The sequence below is a fragment of the Giraffa tippelskirchi genome, chromosome 2, assembly GCF_054371585.1.
Source record: "Giraffa tippelskirchi isolate mGirTip1 chromosome 2, T2T-mGirTip1v1.2.pri, whole genome shotgun sequence".
NCBI lineage: Eukaryota > Metazoa > Chordata > Mammalia > Artiodactyla > Giraffidae > Giraffa > Giraffa tippelskirchi.
In genome coordinates, this window is record NC_137276.1 from 160062230 (window position 1) to 160081986 (window position 19757).

Here is a 19757-nt window from a genome sequence, read left to right on the forward strand (position 1 = left end):
AACTCAGGTTTTAGCTTATATGTCACTCCACAGAGATCTTGCCTGAGCCCCCAACCTAAATCTGCCTTCATATTCAGATTCTCTGCCAATACATTAATTTTCCCCCTTCATAGCATACATCCCAATGTGTAATTAGATATCTATTTTTCTGTATTTGTTTAATATCTATTTCCTCCTCTATAGCACCATGAGGGTGAGGTCATGTTAGTCTTACCCCTCACATTATACCCAGTACTCAGTGCCACTAACACAACATAAGAAGCAAAAAATATTTGTTCTATGTACTGGTTTCCTCTCTCTAGGATTCAGATTTCAACTATAAAATGACAGTTTGGGAATAAATCAGTGGCTGGAAGTTTGTAATCCCAGAAACCTAAGGGACTCATAAGTACAAATAGAGACAACAAGCTCTTTGCAATGAATTACAATAAAAATGAAAAAAGTATATTTAATAAGAATTTTTTAGAGATTTTATCACCATATATTAATAAAGATTGTTAAAATTCTATTTAAAATATAATCACACAAACTGTAATAATGCAATTCAATAATTACATGATACAACAATAAATACATATAAAAGTAAAAATAGTTATCAAATGTGGATGGTACACTTGTGATGTAAATATGGATCAAATTCATATTTAAGGTATATGCTATACCTCAAATTCACTTTGGGAGGCTCTCAGTTGCTTTCAACTTGGAAGTAACTGAAAGAGAAGTAAAGGAATTGTCACTGTGAATGATTATGAGGGGCCATTATAGACACATAGATGAAAAATTCCATGGACAAAGATATGAGCCCGCGGTATCAGACTAGAGTGTCAAGACAGTACTCGCAAGAGTGATCATGGAACACTCATGGAAAAACATAAGCAAAAAAGCCTGCTTCTCTCCTGGCCAAAACCAAGAAGCACACACCTCAGAGTTCAGTGCTACAGGGATTATTCATAGCCAGTGATTCTCCCAAAATTTGTAGAGGAGGCCAGCTTGACCTTAATACCATTACCTACTTAAAAAATGGCCAATGGTTTCCCGTTGGTATATGACACATTCTAGTAACAAAAGGCACAATCTGTCAAGAAGTAAAATTTTAAATGGCCATATGTTTGTTTAGAAAAACAAGTAAACATTAAAACATACATTAAATTTTATCTGTGTGCTACAGAACTAAAAATTCATTTTCTTTTGCAGGAAAAAATAACATTTTTATTTGATACTTCAAAATCTTCCACTTTGTTCTATAAAAAACCAGCTTAATTTTAGAATCGCTGGGTTTTGTTTCAAAATGACAAGTTAGGAGAATAAATGTGAAGCTCTTTCCAAGTATTCACACAAAACCCATTCTGCATGTGGATCATCTTTATTGTCATAAAAGGGAAACCAAATTAGATAGAATGTTCATGAGACTTTCTCTTTTAAGTTTCCATTCAGGCTCTATAAACTTTCTGATGTGCTGTATAAGAATTTTGATCAGTGATTTTAAGTTTTGGTGAAGTTTATCTTGATTACAATTAGCAAATTAATTATAAGTTTACATACTCATTAAAAAATTCCTTTGAATTCTCTTTTTTAACATGAAATAAACATTTCAAATATGTGAAAAATAGATAATTATAACCTCAATAAATGAGTTAACATGAACCAGGGACTACCAAATGATTTTGATTCAAAGCATTTATTAATTCAAACTTTACAACAGTCGTACAAGGATTTTTTTTGGTTTTGTTTTTGTTTTGTGTTTCTCTTCATTTTACAGTGATGAGATTAAGGCACAAAGAAATAAAGTAATTGCCCAATTTCCCACATCTCATAAGTAAAAGGGCTTTTATGATTTGAGCTCAGGACGTCTGGCTCCAAAACTCACAGTGCAGGTTTCCATTCTCTACTATCTCTCAGATATCTATGAACTCACCATCCACATTTAATGAATGCTAACATTTTCCATAATTTCCTTGTCTTTTTATATAATTAAAATATTCTAAGTGTCTCCTTAATTCCATAACATTACCTTCCAAACCACAGCCAACCACATTTCTGAATTTGGTATGTGTAGCTTTCGTGTTCATATGTTTGCTCCTTGACTCCCTCTTTACGTATCCCCTCAAAATACTTAGTGCTATTTTGTGCACTGTACATTTTTACATAAAAAGTATCTTGCTGTGTGTACCATTCAGCAATCTGATTATCTCACCAACATTATATAAACATTGCATGCTTGGATTTTCAATTTTCATCTGATCCAAAAGTTCCTTAAGAGATGACTATAATCACTTCACATTCATTGTAATTTCTGATTTAGTTGTTTTTATTTCCATCATCAGAGTTTGTGTTTCCTATTTACATTACATTTCTTTCCTTTTTTACTCATCCTTGTATGAGTGCATGCTAAGTTACTTCAGTCATGCCCAACTCTGTTCCATTCCACTGACTGTAGCCTGCCAAGCTCCTCTGTCCATGGGATTTTCCAACCAAAAATACTAGAGTGGGTTGCCATGCCCTCCTCCAGGGGATCTTCTTGACCTAGGGATTGAACCTGCCTCTTGCATTTCCTGCATTGGCAGGCAGGTTCTTTACCACTAGCACCACCTGGGAAGCCCTTACTTATCCTTATGTTCTTCCAATTGGGTTGATTTAGTTTACTTTATTCACTTCCTAATTTTCCCCCTTGTCTTAATTTGGAGAGTACAGTCTATTCCTATCAACTTAGTGGTTACTTTAAATATTTTTAACATAAATTTGTTATTTAGCAAACTCCAAGTATAAGTGTTACCATTGAGTTTCTACCAAATAATGCAAGCATCTTCCAAATCTGAAATCCTCTCATTTCATTTCTGTCATTGAATAGACATTTAGTTTGTTTTTAAGCCCACGAAATCTTTGCCTTAGGATCTTTATCAATGATTACATAGTAAATATAACAACATGTTTTCCATACTTTTTGCTCACCATTGTACTTTTAACCCCTTCCCTCTAGATTCAACTTTGCCTTTGTGAACCAATAAGAATTTGGAGAAGGAAATGCCAACCCACTCCAGTATTCTTGCCTGGAGAATCTCATAGACAGAGAAGCCTAGTGGGCTACAGTTCAGGGGGTCACAGGAGTCAGACACGACTGAGTGACTTGGCACAACTTGGCACAAGAATAACTTGTAAATGGTAAAGCTTCTCATTCTATGCCATGGAAATTGTTTTTCTCTTTCTCTCTTTTGAATCGTAGCTAAATGGATATGCTGTATCAAATGATGGTTACTTTCTCCCAGCATTCTGAAAATACTATCCCATTGTCTTCTAGCAACCATTATTGCTGATGACAAGTCTGCAGTAAGTCAACCTATCATTCACTGATGGTTAATGTTTTTTTCTCTGGTCACTTTTAAGATATTTCAATCTTCACTGTAATATGGTTTTACTACAATTCAAATGAGAAATTATTAAGAACTTGATGGGATAAGGTCACATGAATTTTTCAGTTCTGAAAATTGTTTTTTATCTTTCTAATGTAGATGATCTAACATTATATCTCTTATTTTCCAGAACTCCTACGTCATGCATGTTGGAACTTCTCCTTATATACCCAATATATCTTAAATTCTCATTCAATGATTTCTACCTCTCTGATCCTGAGTGATTTCTCTGATTTCATCTCCAATTCAAATATTTTCTCTTCACTTGGGTATAGTTTGCTTTTGAACACATGCATTTTTTTTCTTACCACTGAAATTACTATATAGCTATTTTTATATTTGGAGTCTACTTTTTTCCATACTGCTCTATTTCTGCTTACAATTTCTGCTTCTTTTATTTATTAAATATTTAAAACTTTCTTAATTTAAAATTTATTTTAGATTGATCTAGTATCCAGAATTCAGGGATATAAATTCTACAGTTAGTAGTGTTCTGTCTTTGCACGGTTTCTATTTAAGATTTTCTTATATGAAAGTTGTTTTGTACTGCCTTGAACTGTGAAACCATGAGGAAGGATTTACATTGGCTTGTCATGATACTTTGTGGACTTCTCCAACTGCAGAGAAGTTTTTACATTAACTTCTCAGACTGTAAATCTTGCTTAACAGGGAGGTGTTGTTAATATTTTTAAATGTGATTTCAGACCTCGCCCCAGGAAGTGGTCCTGTTCAAGGTTTCCAGTTCCTTACAGGTAACACTGTAAGGTAACACTAACAACCTTATGTAAGTGTCAAGTTCTTTCAGTTTTCCTTGACAGGTGGAGAATGTTCCTAACTCACCATTTTTCAGACAGAGCAATGTCTCTTACACATTCCAGTCTGCCTAATACAGATCTAAGGACCCATCCCCTGTGCATGCATGCAAGCTAACCCCAGTGTCCAACTATCGAATCCCATGTCTGGTTCTATAATCCCCCATGAGGCACATGAAATCAGTTTCTGCTCATCTCCATGAATATAAATACCTCTTCATTTCTGGCAGCCGAGGAGTTCCCCTCTTTGGTTTTCAGCTCAACTATGCATTTCAATTTTTGCTGTTGTTGTTATACTCTCTCCAGCAGAACCATCTAATTTTAAATGGGAAGCAGAGTCCTTTTGTAACAGCTCAGATTATAATACTCAAAGTCTTATCATTTCAACATCCATGTTTCCTATGGTTTTTGTCTTTAACAAACGGCACATAACAAGGATAACATTGAAACTCTGTAATCTTCAAAACTATCACTGGAGTTAGAACTGTGCCATCAAATTAAGAGAAATCCAAGAAACACCTTTAAAGACTAAAGTCACAAGCACACTTATCTGATCTCTTCTATGTGTCAGAGAGCCATTCATTCAGTAATTGAGAGCCTAACAGAGCCAGGAACTAATAATCAAGGAGACTGGAGTACAGTAGGGAGCTCATTAATTATATGTTTCTAAACGTTAAACTTGAAAGGAAAAGTAACTTTTTAAATTATATATTTGATTGTTTTAAGGAAAATAATACATATAAACAGATATCATTTTTCCTAAAGGACTGCAAACCTTAGTTGAGAAAACAATTCTTATTCCCTTTCTTTATTTTACAAGTGAGGGGGTAGAACCCCAGTGCAAAAATAACTTTTCTTACATTATACATCCATCAAAATTAGACCTGAGCTTTCTCCTAAATATTAAAATAGCTTTTCTAAAAATTCAAAGATATGGACATGACTACTTTGCACTTAGAAGCTGAACAAATAAATCCCTGACTCTTGATAAACATAATTTTAGTAAGCTTTATTCAAAATTTCTAAATGCAATAGAGCCAGCATTCATTTTTTATGTTTTAGGAAAATGGCTAAGAACATTCCATAACTGGTGTAACTGTACATTCTAATTTAAGAAAATAATATTTATTTGTTCTATCTTGCATTTTTAATCTTTCTTCCAACTCTGCAGAACAAGAAACACTTATCTAGCTTCAATAATTCATACCTACTTTTTCTCATGCATTGTTTGCTTTAGTCACTAATTCGTGTTGACTCTTTTGCAACCCCATGATTTGTAGCCTGTCAGGCTCCTCTCTCCATGGGATTTTCCAGGCAAGAATACTAGAGTGGGTTGTCATTTCCTTCTCCAGAGGATCTTCCCTGACCCAGGGATTGAATCCGTGTCTCCTGCATCAGCAGGTGGATTCTTTACCACTGAGCCACCAGGGAAGCCCAACTAGGTAATAAATACATGTGTATACGACTATCCATGTAATATGTTAATAAATACAAATTATAACATACATTCTGGAGATAACCTAGGCAGAATGTCAAAAATGTCTCTTTGTATCCTGATATCTGCAGTAAGGACATAAGGAACACTAAAAACTTTAACACTTTTAGAAATATTCAACAAAACAATGATATTTACAAGTGCCTACTTCCTAGAATGGTATGTTTTACACTCATAACACAGCCATCAAACACACACAAATAATTGTGGATTTTTCTTAAATTTCACATACCCAAGGATACCACCTTATTTACCTAGTTTAACAATATTAGTTTCTAGTCACTACACATTGGCACCAATACACTATCAAAAGAAGTCAATAGGAAGAACACTGGGTTAGAAGTCAGAAGGTTTAAGTTCTAATCCTTGCTCTGCCACTTAGGCAATTCACTTCATTCTTCATTTTTCTCAGGTAAGATTAAAGGAGTTGGATTGTCACAGTGATTTCTAGATATTTTGTTTTATGGTTTTAAAACAATAATGGTGATAATTATAAGGCTTTAGGCTTATGATTTTATTATGTTTTAGTTATTGGGTACTGTCAAATACCCAGATTTGAATAGATTCATATACCACAGTGATGTATAACAGAGAATTTTATAGCATGGTTCTCGGGGGAAAAAACAGCCAGAAATTAATAACAAGATTTAAATTAAAGGCTGTGCCAAAAATCTGTAAGAACACTAAATCATTTCCAACCTTAAGCAATAATAATTAATATCCACTAATAATTAAGTGGGTGATGTGTATTTTCAGTTCCAGGTGCCCAAGCTTCCCTTTCTTGTCTCATTATTAAGAATTACAACCAACTGTGCTGCAGATAAACCTTTAAGCAAAGCATATTTCATCTGTTTGCTTAATGGACTGGCATCTTCTTGGAATTCAGAGTACTGGAACTTAATATTGGTTGTGAGATAATTTATGGTTGACTTCAACATCCTCTCTCTCACATTGGGAAAACTCTCAGTCTATTTCACAGTCTGAAACTTTATTAACTTTCATTTGCTTAAGTGAAAACATTCCAAATGACATTCTAGACGCCTTCAGAGGATACAGGGAAGGTGGTTATCAGGGTAGAAACTGGCAAGACAAAATAAATAAACTAAACTATAAACACTATGGGAGGGTAACAGTGATGCTATTTCAAAAATGGTGTCTTGTCTAGGAATTAGTATGAGAGCAAAATAACCTGGGGAAATCAGCCCCTAATTTTTCTAGTAAGGATTAAATAGAAGTCCTTACAAGCCTTTATACAACATTGTTCGAGGCAGTTACCTCATCCCCAGAATGGCTTCCCTCCTCTTCTGTACAGTAGCAAGGGAAAGAATACTGTGCTCTATAAGTCAGTGCTATCCAAAGATGGTATAATGCAAGCCACATAGGTAATTTTAATTTTCTAGCAGTTATATTTAAGAAAGGGAAAAATTGTGGTTTTCATGATATTTTTATTTAACTTAATATATCCAAAATATGTAATCAACATAAGAAGTATTACTGAGATATTCTGCATTTTTTCTTCATGCTATCTTCAAAATCTACTGTGTATTTTACAATCACAACATATCTCAACTCGAACTAGCCACTTCCAAGGGCTCAAAAGCCACATGAGTTAATGACTCCCATACTGGACAGCAGAGTTCTAGACAGGTGCTCATCTTAACAGATACATTTCTCCAAAAGGCAACGAAGTGCCTGATACATAAAACAATAATTATCTCAGAGACCATATCATGATTCCTCAGAACAATTAAAACCAATAACAATAACCAAAGATCACATAAGTTCTGAAAAATACATTATCAAAGGAAGATACAAGACAAAAATTGTATCCCAGGACTCCTGCCTACCTGCCTGCCTACTTTCCTTCCATTCTTACGTTGGTCCTTTCTTCCACCAACACTCTGGCCTTGGTATCATGCCAAGAAACACAAATGTGAACAAGACAGTTAAGGTCAGAGCCCTCATGAAGATGACTGTGTAACAAGAAAGAGGAAACTTAACCAAATAAGTCTACAATAAATTAATTACAAATACGAGAAGTGCTCTAGAGGACTCCTGGCTTTATGGTGGATGACCCCTACCTAGTCTCAAGGGAGTTGCTATGGACTGAATGTTTGCCTCTCCCAAAATTTCTGTGTTGAAACCTTAACCTTTAAGGTAACAATATTAGGAGGAAAGGCCCTTGGGAAGTGAACAAGTCATAGGGCTTTGCCATGAAGGGGACTAATGCTGCTGTAAGAGGTTCCAGAGAGATCCCCTTCCCCTTCAACCCTGTGAGGTTACAGGAAAAAGAAAGCCATTAGTGAGGAGGCAGGGCCTCATCTGACACTGAATCTATGGATCTGGTGATCTTAGACTTCCTGGCCTCCAGAACTGTCAGAAGTCAACCACTTTATGGAATTTCTGTTATAGTACCCTGAACAAACCAAGACAGGACTAAAACATAGCTTCCATCAGGACATAATATTGATGATGAAGGAGTCCTCAAGAAAAGGAGGAATTAGCTTGATGGAGCAGGTGGATAAGGAAAAATGTGGGAAATGGAAATTAATAACATTCTACACGAGGGAAGCAATAAGAGAGAATAGTTCAAAGACAGAAATGACTCTGATGAGTTTAAACAATTTAAACTACAGCTGGAATTTAGAGACTAAGAATATGAAATATAGCTCGAGATGAGTTTCGATCATTCAGAATGTTATAAACCATGCTGAAAGAAGCATGGAGTCATTTGAGGAGCTCTGGACTAAAAAAGCAGAAGATACATGGGAAACATAGAAAAAGCACTTTACGGTATACTTCTTTTTGTACTTACCCATCAATAATCCACTGATACGGGAGGTCTACCTATAACCAGACTGGCCACCTCTTTCCCACCTATGCCAATGGTGTAGAACTTAAAAGACATAGCTATAAAAAACCTAAACACCACAATACAAATATAGCTTTGATTTTATGTGCCTTTTGTCCAAGAATAACAGCCTTCCTTATCAATTATTAGTGTGTTCTTCAATACTGCCTATAGCAATAACAAAATGCAATGCTATAAAAAAAGAAATCACAAATCATTCAAAGAAAGCAACAAGCTGCCCAAGCAACAGAATTCTTTTTTTCCTCCTTTGCTAACACTAACCTAGAACAAGTAAACAACTCAAATAAATTATGTAACATTTATCATTCATAATTATATAATTTATATGGATTATTTTCCAAACACAGTATTTCAAAATCTATAATTATAAAATTTAGATTGTAAAAATGCCCTGTAGAAGGAAAGCCTGTATTTTAAACTTTAACTTTCACAAAGAATAATGGAAAGACACTGAAAACTTTGGAGCATAAAGATGACATAATCTAACCCATATTTTAAAGGCTCAGTAGAGATTGCAAGAGAAATTACAGAGTGAAGGCTAGGCAGGGAGATAAATTAGAAAGGAACAACAGTAGACCAGTCAAGGGATGATAGACTTTGATTAGTGTTTGGAAACAGAAGGTAGTTTAAGATGTAAAAATGTCTTGACATAGTTATTAATTGCATGCAAGCAGAGAAGGAGATGCATGAGAGGGCAATACAGACAGAAAGTGCAGGTATGGAACCATGGCACCATCAGAATTTTCTTATAAGAAATAAAGTAGATCTTTAACTGAAATATTTGTCTCAAATTAGCAACATACTTCCCAGCATGTCATGAGAGACAAAATCCAAAGTTTATACTTCTCTGACCAGATGAAGATCCCTCTCTCCTTATGGCTACATTGACCACTGAGCTTGGAGTGCCTCTGTGAGATATCAGAGAGGTGATGGAGAGCTGTGCATGGCAACTTGTATCCTTATTCTTGTGTGTATGTCTTTGCATAGTGCATATGCTGCTGTGAAAATTAACCAAGGGATGAAAAGGCAGTCCTAAAAGTGGTCATTCTTACCAGTCTTTGAACCCATATATATCTTGGTGGTCAGACCAAGCTTAATACGTCAAGGATGAATTGAAAGTTTCCGATTTTAATAAGATGGATATTGGTGCCATTTTTTGAGAAGAGGAACATTAACAGAGGAACAGATTTGGAATTAAAGTTTCAAATTCAGCTTGGGGTATTTTCAATTTGAGGCACCAAGCAGAAGTTGGATAAACAGATTTAAAGCTCAGAAGAAAGTTCTTTACTAAGGTTATAAACGTGGCAGTAGTTGACTTTTGAGAAACACTGAGAGCACATTTTAAGTGTTTAGTACCTAGAGTTGAGCTTCATTTTTTTCATTCCAAAGAAAGAATAAATAAGGATAAGCTAATTAAGGAGACTAAGGAGAAACCAGAAAGATTGGAGTAAACAATATTTCAAAGGGAAGGATTGGGTGCTACCAAGAGGTAGTATAAAGGAGGATTGGAAATTACCCCCTAGATTTAGTAAACTGGAGGTTATTAGTAACCACTACAAGAGGAGTTGGTTTTTTTGTTTTTTTTTTTAGTATTGAGGGTAGAAGCCAGATTAGAAAGATATAGGTGTGAGGAAGGAATGAGGAAAAGTTGACAATCAATATATTTTTAAGTTTGACCATGAACAAGAAAGTATGGACATGACAAAGGATTGGGGGTTGTGGTAAGGTTATTTGCCTGTTTTAGAAGGATTTAAGATTTAATTTAAGAAAGATTTAGAATCTAAAATAACAAAAATTCAAGAGAGAGGGGAATTGAAGGTAAAGTATCCTTCCAATGAAGGTAGAAGGGGATAAAATTCAGAACACAGGAGACTGGTCTCAGCTAGAAGGAAAAAACAACTTCATTGTAACAGAAGGAAAGGAGACAACAGATGTCAATTTGCTTATTCAGATACGAAAGCTCCCAAATATGACAGTTCCTCTTTACAGCAGGTGATTCTCACTCAATTTCCAGTACATACATGAGCACTCTGGTGAAGGGTGGGGGGAATGTATGTATACACAGACATATACATATACACACACATATACACTCTCAACTACACTGAGCATCCACTGAGTTATGACATGCTTCCCACTGTCAAGTTGTAGAGGTATCATTCAGAGCACCATCTGCACAGATAAATCTGGAAGACAAATTACCTATGTATTCCTATGGCAGGCCAGAGTAAAATGGGACTTAATCAGAGACGTCCCTGGTGGTCCAGCAGTTAAGACTCCACTCTAACAATGCAGGGGGCCCAGGTTCAATCTCCGGTCAGGGAACTAGATCCCATATGCCACAACTAAGAGCCTGAATGCCACATCTAAGACCTGGCACAGTCAAATTTTGAAAAAGGATAATAATAATAACAATGGCAAAAAAAATTCCAGAAAAGGGACTAATTTGAGTGTCAGTAGAACTTGAGTCTACTGCTAACTGTGACACTCTCATTTTGGGTAAGTCACTTACCATCTCTGTTTTATAATGTCCTCATCTGTATAGAGTATCAACAGATGATAGATAATGGATGGAGAAATAAGTAGGTAGACAGATTCAAAGAAGAAGGAAGAAAAAATGGCTTTTCAGGAAGCATATGCAAAGACACAATTATGAATGGGCCTGTCACATTTAATGAATTTCATTGTGAATATAGCAGTGAGTTCCTACAATGTCTTGAGCATTATATACTGGGATATGTAGAGTGTCAAGTATCTCATTACCATGGAGCTCCTTCTGTTACTATTTACCCTTATATTATGGCATACTAATAATACATTCTACATTCCTATAATTTTTCTAAATTATATATATATATATAAGATTATATATATATATATATAAAAAACACCACTTAAATGGCAGAAAGTGAAAAGGAACTAAAGAGCCTCTTTGTGAGGATGAAAGCGGAGCATGAAAAAGCCAGCTTAAAACTCAATATTAAAAAAACAAAGATCATGGCATCTGGTTCCATCACTTCATGGCAAATGGAAGGGGAAACAATGGAAATATTGACAGATTTCCTCTTCTTGAGCTCTGAAATCATGGCATATGGTGGCTTCAGCCACGAAATTAAAAGACGTTTGCTTCTTGGCAGGAAATCTATGACAAACCTAAACAGTGTATTAAAAAGCAAAGACATCACTTTGCTGACAAAGGTCCACATAGTCAAGGCTATGGTTTTTCCAGTAGTGATGTACAGATGTGACAGCTGGACCATAATATAGGCTGAGCACCAAAGAATTGATTCTTTCAAACTGTGATACTAGAGAAGCTCTTGAAAGTTCCTTGGACAGCAAGGAGACAAAACCAGTCACTCTTAAAGGAAATCAACCCTGAATACTCATTGCAAGGACTGATGCTGAAAGCCGAAGTTCCAATACTTTGGCCACCTGATGAAAACAGCCAACTCATTGGAAAAGACCCTGATGCTGGCAAAGATTGAAAGCATAATAAGAAGAGAGTGACAGAGGATAAGATGGCTGGATGGCATCACCGATTCAATGAACATGAGTTTGAGCGAACTCCGGGAGATACTGAAGGAAGCCTGGAGTGAAGTCCTTGGGTTTGCAAACAGTCAGACACAATTGAGCAACCGAAACAAATGACCATGAAGCAGCCCATGGTCAAGTTTAAATTCCTTGCACTTCTAAGAGAACCTGTAGCTCAGCTCATAGCTCAGCCTTCTAAGGTTCCACATCCCCAGAATGTGGTACAGAATAAGGAAGCATTAACCTTCTAGACTCCTTCTGAAAGAAGGCCAGAATGGAGTTCAGGACAAAGACTCTCTATCTAAGAATTAGAAGATTCATTAGTACTCTTATTATATGGTTTGAATTAAATAGAGAATAAATTATATAAACCTAATTAGTAGCATTGGCTAAACACAAACACAGTGTCCCTCTCTCCAGAGCTAATTCTTTGGTTCCAAGTTGACTTAAATACATATTGCTCTGTGGGCTTCTCATGATCCTGGATACTCTTTTTGATAGTTTGTGTGCTCACACGCTTGTGTTTATTAGTGTCTAATTATATACCAAGCCTGTGCATGCACATGTGATCATGCGCGCACACACACACACACACACACACACACACACACACAATCTGCTGGCAGGAGTCTTCCTTGGGACTGTATCTCAAATATGATTTGTGGCAATTACTGTTTGAATCCAATTTCATTATTTGATTTTTTTCCCTACACAAATTTCTTTGTCATAAGTTCTGACTGATTTATGACACAGGAATGCCACGCTTATACATCTTGCCCTCCAAAACAACATTAAAATCTTATCAAAAATACTTTTCTCATTTTCTTAAATTTACTGTAGAAATAAAGTGCTATCATCCACTGAAATGCAGATGAAAAGTGAACATGAAAGCTAAAAGAAGACTCAGATATAATCATTATTCAAGTGGTTGTGTAATTTTTATTTTTTCTACTTTTCCTTCTACATCCATGGCAATGCATGAACAGAAACAAAGAAACATGGGAAGAACACAAATTGAAAATGACCAACTGAGTAGGTGCAAAAATAAAACTATTTCTGATCTACTCAATAAAGAGGCACTGGGGGAGATAATCTTATGCAATAGAACACTGGAATTTAAGTCAAAAGCTGGGGGGCAAAAAGAAACTAAAAGCTACTGAACATTTACCATGTTTCAGGCAAAGGATTAGTACCTTTCTATACTTGACTCTCCTCTATAAGGTTGACACTGAGCTGCCTGGTACTCCCTTATCTCTAAACACTGCATATGGTTGTAGTAGCTACTTACATGACATCATGGAATTCTGCAACAATAACATGAATAACAATGATATGAATATGAAAAAGGGCAACTGTTAGTAGGGATCTGCACTGTGTTTGAAAAAGAATGTAGGAAAACATCCAGAGTGTTCCTGTCTCAGACAAAGGTGCACATGCTGCAAATTCAAGGATGGAAATCAGATCCCATTATTATCAGTGAATCGTAATGTGTTCTGGTGTGCTTGACTGTGGGAAAGCCCTATAAAGAAGCTGGTGAATATTTTATGATGATATCTCAGAGGAAGAACACAAATGACACCTCATAGTTGGCCTTTATTTGATTTCACAGAAGAGATGTGACAAGTGTAAGACCAGTTAGGAGTTACTCAGAAGCTTCGAGTTTTAAGGCACTGTAAGTATATCTAACCATTTTGTTAGATGATTAGACATCTAAATATGTCTTTCTCTTAGGTTTGGAGAAGGAAATGACTTATTAATAAAACTAATTCAGAAAGCCTAGTGCTGCTTGAATAATCTTTGATAAATTTTTAAAAATAGATTTTATGTTATGTCTTACTTCATGCTTTCAAATAAATTGGGATCCTTATTTTCAATAAGTAACAAAACAAAAATGTAACGACTTTAAAGTTTGATTGTAGCTACTCAATTATTTTAGGTAATTAAAAGTACATAAAATACAAGTGTTTATGAAAATAAGCACAGACAAAAACAATCTAAATCAGTGTCATGGAATTTCAACTATAGGAAAAGAACTGTTACATTGGAGGGCATCGGGATTTATATTGCATTTCACTTACAATATATGAAGTTATAGAAATTGACATATGTTAGATGTTTTGTTTGTTTGGTGTTTGTCTAGTGAAATATAATGTTATGCCAGATATTGTGCTAGATTTTGTGCGGCTACAATTAGAAATCAGTCTATTAAGGGAAATATTTGACCTACAAATACATAATTTCAATACAGTGATAAATGGAATGACTTTGAAATAAAGGGAGTATAGACGTAAAAGCAAAAATTTTTTAATTAATAGCATTTGCTTTTTAATCAAAACCATCATAACCTTATTTACATTTTGCCTATATTTTACCTTTTTGAAAGCAATTTGCTGTATGTTGCCAGACTGTGAAACACTACAAATAAGTAGTCTGGTTTGGAAAATGTTTTTAAAATTCATTGTTTAAAAAAGTTAAACATATGAAAAAGAAGAAAAATTTTTACCCGTATCTTAGGAAATATAAAGCAGTGTCAATTTTTTTAATTTATCTCCTGATACTGATGTCTGTGGTACCCAATTATTGAAAAAGGAAGTCAAAAAAATAAGAATGAAAGAAAGCCAATCAAGAAAACAATAAAAGAAGGTAATCTTATAATGAAACAAGATTGAATGGCTAACAGATGTGAAAAAACTTAATTTAATAATATCTAGTCCACAGTATTTCCCTGAAATCTAGGACCATCTGGAATGACTGTTTTCTTAAAGGGAAAGTTAAGAACCACTAACATTAATTTTAATGCTATCCCTTCAGCCTGAGCACTTCCTCTCTTTTAATTCTAGATTTTAAAAGACAACTGAGCATTCCTAGTGCCTAGTATTAATTGAGTTCATAAAGTGAAAAGAAGCAAAAAGCAAAAGTTTAGATCAATTCTATTTTATTTCAATTCTAAATAAAATCAACGTTAAATCTTTACTTGATACAAAATGTTAATAAATATGTATTCCCTTAAAAGCATATTAAGTATAAGCTCTACCTTTCAAAATATATTATTTCTATGACAGGTTAAAACCCAGGGGTCAGATACAACTTACAATTAGCTACATGATGGCAGAAAATTCAACCCAAGTAATAAATGATGAAATAAATATTTTATGTCTGATTGAAATCATCATCCAGAATATAAAAAGAACTACCTATACTTAAATATCATATTCTAAGGTTTTTGTTTGAATTTCAACTATTTAATATAAACGAAGATGGGTGCTATGGTAACATAGGTATATAAAGAAAGAGCTCTCATAGGCTGATTCATAATCATTGACTTGGTTCCCTTAGTTTATGAAAGACACTCAAATATCTATGCATTTTCCTTCCATAGAACACATTCAACTTGACTGCTGAGATTGCAGACTGAGTGGAATATATCAAAATGGAAGGACGGGAAAGAGTCTTTAGTGCTATGTACTTCTGAGTATCAATAACTGCTGGGACATGCAGCCAAGCAATTTCCCATTTCTATTCCTTGTTCTTATCACCACATTTACTCCTATTGAAATCTTTCTAGTCTTCCTTGGACTGGCTTAGATGTCACACTCAAAGTAGGAATGTGGATAAATGTACTAAGAGGAAGATAAAGAGACTGATGAATAAGATCTCAAGAAATCATGGTAATGTTTAGATCATTTAAAGGTGCTTTATAAACAATTGGGAAACTATGAAAAGGTTTTTATGGGGATGTTACATGATATTAAGTATGTCTTTTAAAAATTGTATGCAAAGACTAATTAAGGATGTCAGGAAAGGGAGACTCAGACTTCACAACATCCAGGTTAATAGATAGGTATTCTCTTAAAAGTGTATTCAGTACAAGATCCAGCTTTCAAAATGCATTGGAACTTCAGGCTATAACAAAAAGCCCCTAAATTCTGGCACTGACAAGAGAGATAGATAAACGATAATACTGAACAAAGATTATCAGCTTACCTGATGTTAGTAACTGTACCTAATTCATCTTACTATCCCTTATGTAATATTTCCTAGAAAGTCCTCAGTTAGTGCCTGATAATAAATTAAGTTTTTTTTAAAAAAATGCTTTGTAGAGATCAAATCAATGAGATTGCATATGACAGTAAAGAGAGATGAGTCAAAGATAAGAGTGGTTTCCAACTTGGCAGACAAGGTTGACGCCAGGAAACTACCAATATTTGCTAAGTACATACTAGTTATCATAAATAGTGTCATTCACTGAGATGGGAAACTCATGATACAAAGCAGACTGAGATCTGGAGGATCACAATAATCAAATTCAAAATGAAGAAGGTTACATTTGTGTTAGCAGTAGAACCACATGAAAGTCAATAGCATGTAGTTGGAAATTTGGATGAGGACCTCAGGTGTTAACCTATGAGTCAGAAATATAGAGGAGACAGGTGAAGTCAATAAAGATGAGTTTATCCAAGAAGAAAATACAGCAGAGAAAGGAGAAAACAGACAACAACAGCAAAATAGAAATACTCTACTAAGGTCATCATTCAGCAAACAGTAACATTCACTAAGATAATCCTGGTTTTATGGACTCACTTTCCACAGGTTCAAAGTTAAGCAGAAGAATAAAAACTATAAAAATCAATTTTAAGAAACTGCGTATTATGACTAACGTATTTACAGTGGAAATAGGTGCATAGAAGGAGAAGATGGAGAAATTTACCTGGGAAATAGATGTGAATGATGAATGAGGCTTGCATGAGCATAAGGAGACACAAAAGAAGCATTGTGCTGGAACTAGTGAAATGTATATCCCTTCACTGCATTGGTGTATGGACTGAAACATCGAAACGGTGAACAAGATATGCTCAGAACTCTTAAAACTAGACACAACAAGACCTTTGAGCATATAGCTTCCTTGCTGGGATAGCTACCCATGAATGTGCCTGAATCAATTCAGATGAGGTCTAAACCAATTTGAGACTTAATTCAGAATGCAGACAAAATCCACTTATGAAAATCCAAAGAATTTTGTTAACATTAAAAAATACTAAAATCTTTACTATGAAATTATAAAGCCCTTTTTCAAAGCACCTGAAAAACAGCAGTTGCAAGAACAGTTAACCAAATATTACTGTGCAGAAAAATAAAGTGATCTCTTAGAGACCTCGCGAAATTCTAATCTAGACTGAGTGCATTTTACTCTGGGTTTATCAGACCAAAACTGGATAGTGATGTTTGACTCCAAGCAACACTCAATAGGAGCTTATCCAGAGGCAGGTAATCAGGTTCACCAACACATCTACTATATGTCATGCAATTTTATATACTATAAACCTTAAAAGTGACCTTGTGTTATAGACTTCAAATTCAAGGAATAGGCCAAGCTTATTTTTGGTCAAATAACATGATTAATGGTTCAAAAGGTAAAACGAATTTCCCCTATGTATATTGTAACCATACTGCATAGATAAAGAATTGGAAAAACTAAAGAAGAAAAAAGTCAAATGCCAACAATACCTATGAGAACAGATGAGATGGGTGACATACATAAATGAAACTCACAGAAATGATAAAATCTCATTTTAGGCAATATTTTAATTATACTCTTCTAAATCTAACATTTTTACCACTAATGAGCACAACTAAATTTCACCAACTGTCCATAATATAAATGATGACTTCTAAGAGTATGTCATATTTTATATTCCATAAACCGTTTCTTCCTTAATTGATGAAGTCTTGGCAGAAACATATCAAAAAGGTATGTCTTAAAGTCTGAGAAATCTAAAAACTTGACAATTAAGGCATGACTTTTCTCTCTACTACCATTCCCATTCCAATGGCACTTTTCCATTGTTTCATCTAAAACCGTCATGGAATATGATGTTTCACATTAGCTTATTCAAAAATCAGTCTTCAACTTTCACTCCATATCACATAGTTCCTTTTCCTGTCCTTTTTTTTTATTGTTATTTTCTCTTTGAGGCTAGTAAATAACTAAATGTCATCTACATTAGAATAAAACCTAGTTCTACCATCTTATTAAAATCTCTTCAGTGCTAAAGTCCAAACCGATGCAATAGTCTATTTTGAATGCCCAATAAAATGCTTAAAACTAAAATAATACAAAGAAAATTTAGAAATACAGTCAATATGTGTTCAAATAAACTAGTGGATATAAGTACAAATAAACACTACAGAGGAGAGCAATTAAACAAAAGGATATGTATTTTTTGCTATTCCCTTAATAAACAAATCTTCTAGAGTTTCATGTCCAACATATCATTAAGCTATTTACTTATATGGGACATCCAAATATCTTGGAATTCAACAACCTGTCCCCTGTAAGCCTTAATACCAGAAATACACATCAAGAATGATAAAGCTGAAAGGAATCTCAGAAACCATCTGATACAATCCCTTTATTCTGAAAATGAGGAAACGAAGCTGAAGAAAAGGGAAAAAAACTTCCCCAAGGTCAAAAGGTCCAATGCCGTTTTTATGATACTGTTACCTTAGACTGACTCAAAGGCCTCTTTTATTTATATCTTCTTAAGAAAAAGGCAGGGTTTCAAACCAAGCAAAAGAATAAATACAGAGGACTGCAGCATACACAGAAGACTTACTTAATGCTGCTATCAATAGCTTTAAGGGTAAGAGAAGAGGAAAGAAGAAAAGCCAATGAGGTAATAAAGAGTTGACAGAAAGAAGCTTTTTCATTAGACCAAATCAATACTGTATTCCTCCATTACTTACAGCTTCACGAGAAAAAGTGAAACCAGAGTGACTATGTTCCCTCCAGAGTATTTAACACTAAAATGACTTGTTGGTCTCAACTGTAAATGTAAGGACCAGGCATAACTAAATTTGAAATCAATGGCAGATTTCTCATTAACCCAATGTTAAGAAACCAAAGCCAGTCAAAATAGAAATGGGCCTTTTTCCAAATTGGCAATGCCACCCACTTCCCCTCCATTTCTGGAGCAAAGCGATAAATTAATACAAAGCTCCTCTCTCCTTTACCATTTCCATAGAAACTCCCCCTTTAAAAGTAGCTACTCTGCTGAGAAAGAGGAAAGAGGAAAAGTATCTACCAAGTGAAACAAGGGTGGCAACTGGGAGTTGGGTTGGGGAGGAAGGAAAAGTGTTAAGTGCTAAGTATTTATCTAATAGTTAAACACCAATTGACCGTAGATTAATGATATTATTGTATCACAATATCAAACAAAATGAAATTAGTATTAGCCAAAAATACTAATGCCTTTTCCTGCTCAGTATTTTCTCGTTTGTGCAGAAAGTCCCTTGAAATCTGCCTAGTACTGGTGTCATAAGCCCACCAGTCACCAACAGAATTCATTTCACTTGGATGAATTATTTCTGACCACTTACTATGGAGATAGCATTGACATGATCTTCTTCTTTTTCTATAGGAACTCACGCTCCAATCACAGGGACAGGTACTTCCCACGGTAAAAGATAAGACAAACTGAACTGCAGGTGACTATACACCAAGCGAAGCCTGAGGCAGGCAGTGAATCATTCTTCCTGGAAGGGTCTGAGAAGATCTGGCAGAAAAGATGGGAGTCGGGCTGGGCCTGGAAAACAGGCAGAACTGCAGCAGTGCTGGGAAACAAGGGGCTGCGTCTAGGTAA

The 19757-nt window shown here is 35.0% G+C and overlaps 1 protein-coding gene across 7 annotated transcripts in view; it reads right to left on the minus strand.

Moving 5' to 3' along the window:
* The window catches only part of FGF12 (fibroblast growth factor 12), a 577758-nt gene that overhangs the window by 237869 nt on the left and 320132 nt on the right, over positions 1–19757 (minus strand). For 2 of the 7 annotated variants that reach the window (XM_081537450.1, XM_081537446.1), the window contains exon 2: positions 663–710. The exons of the other annotated variants lie outside the window; for them this stretch is intronic. The gene's annotated coding sequence lies outside the window, so the exon portion shown is untranslated. The remainder of the gene's footprint in view (positions 1–662; positions 711–19757) is intronic. 7 annotated transcript variants of the gene reach the window in all.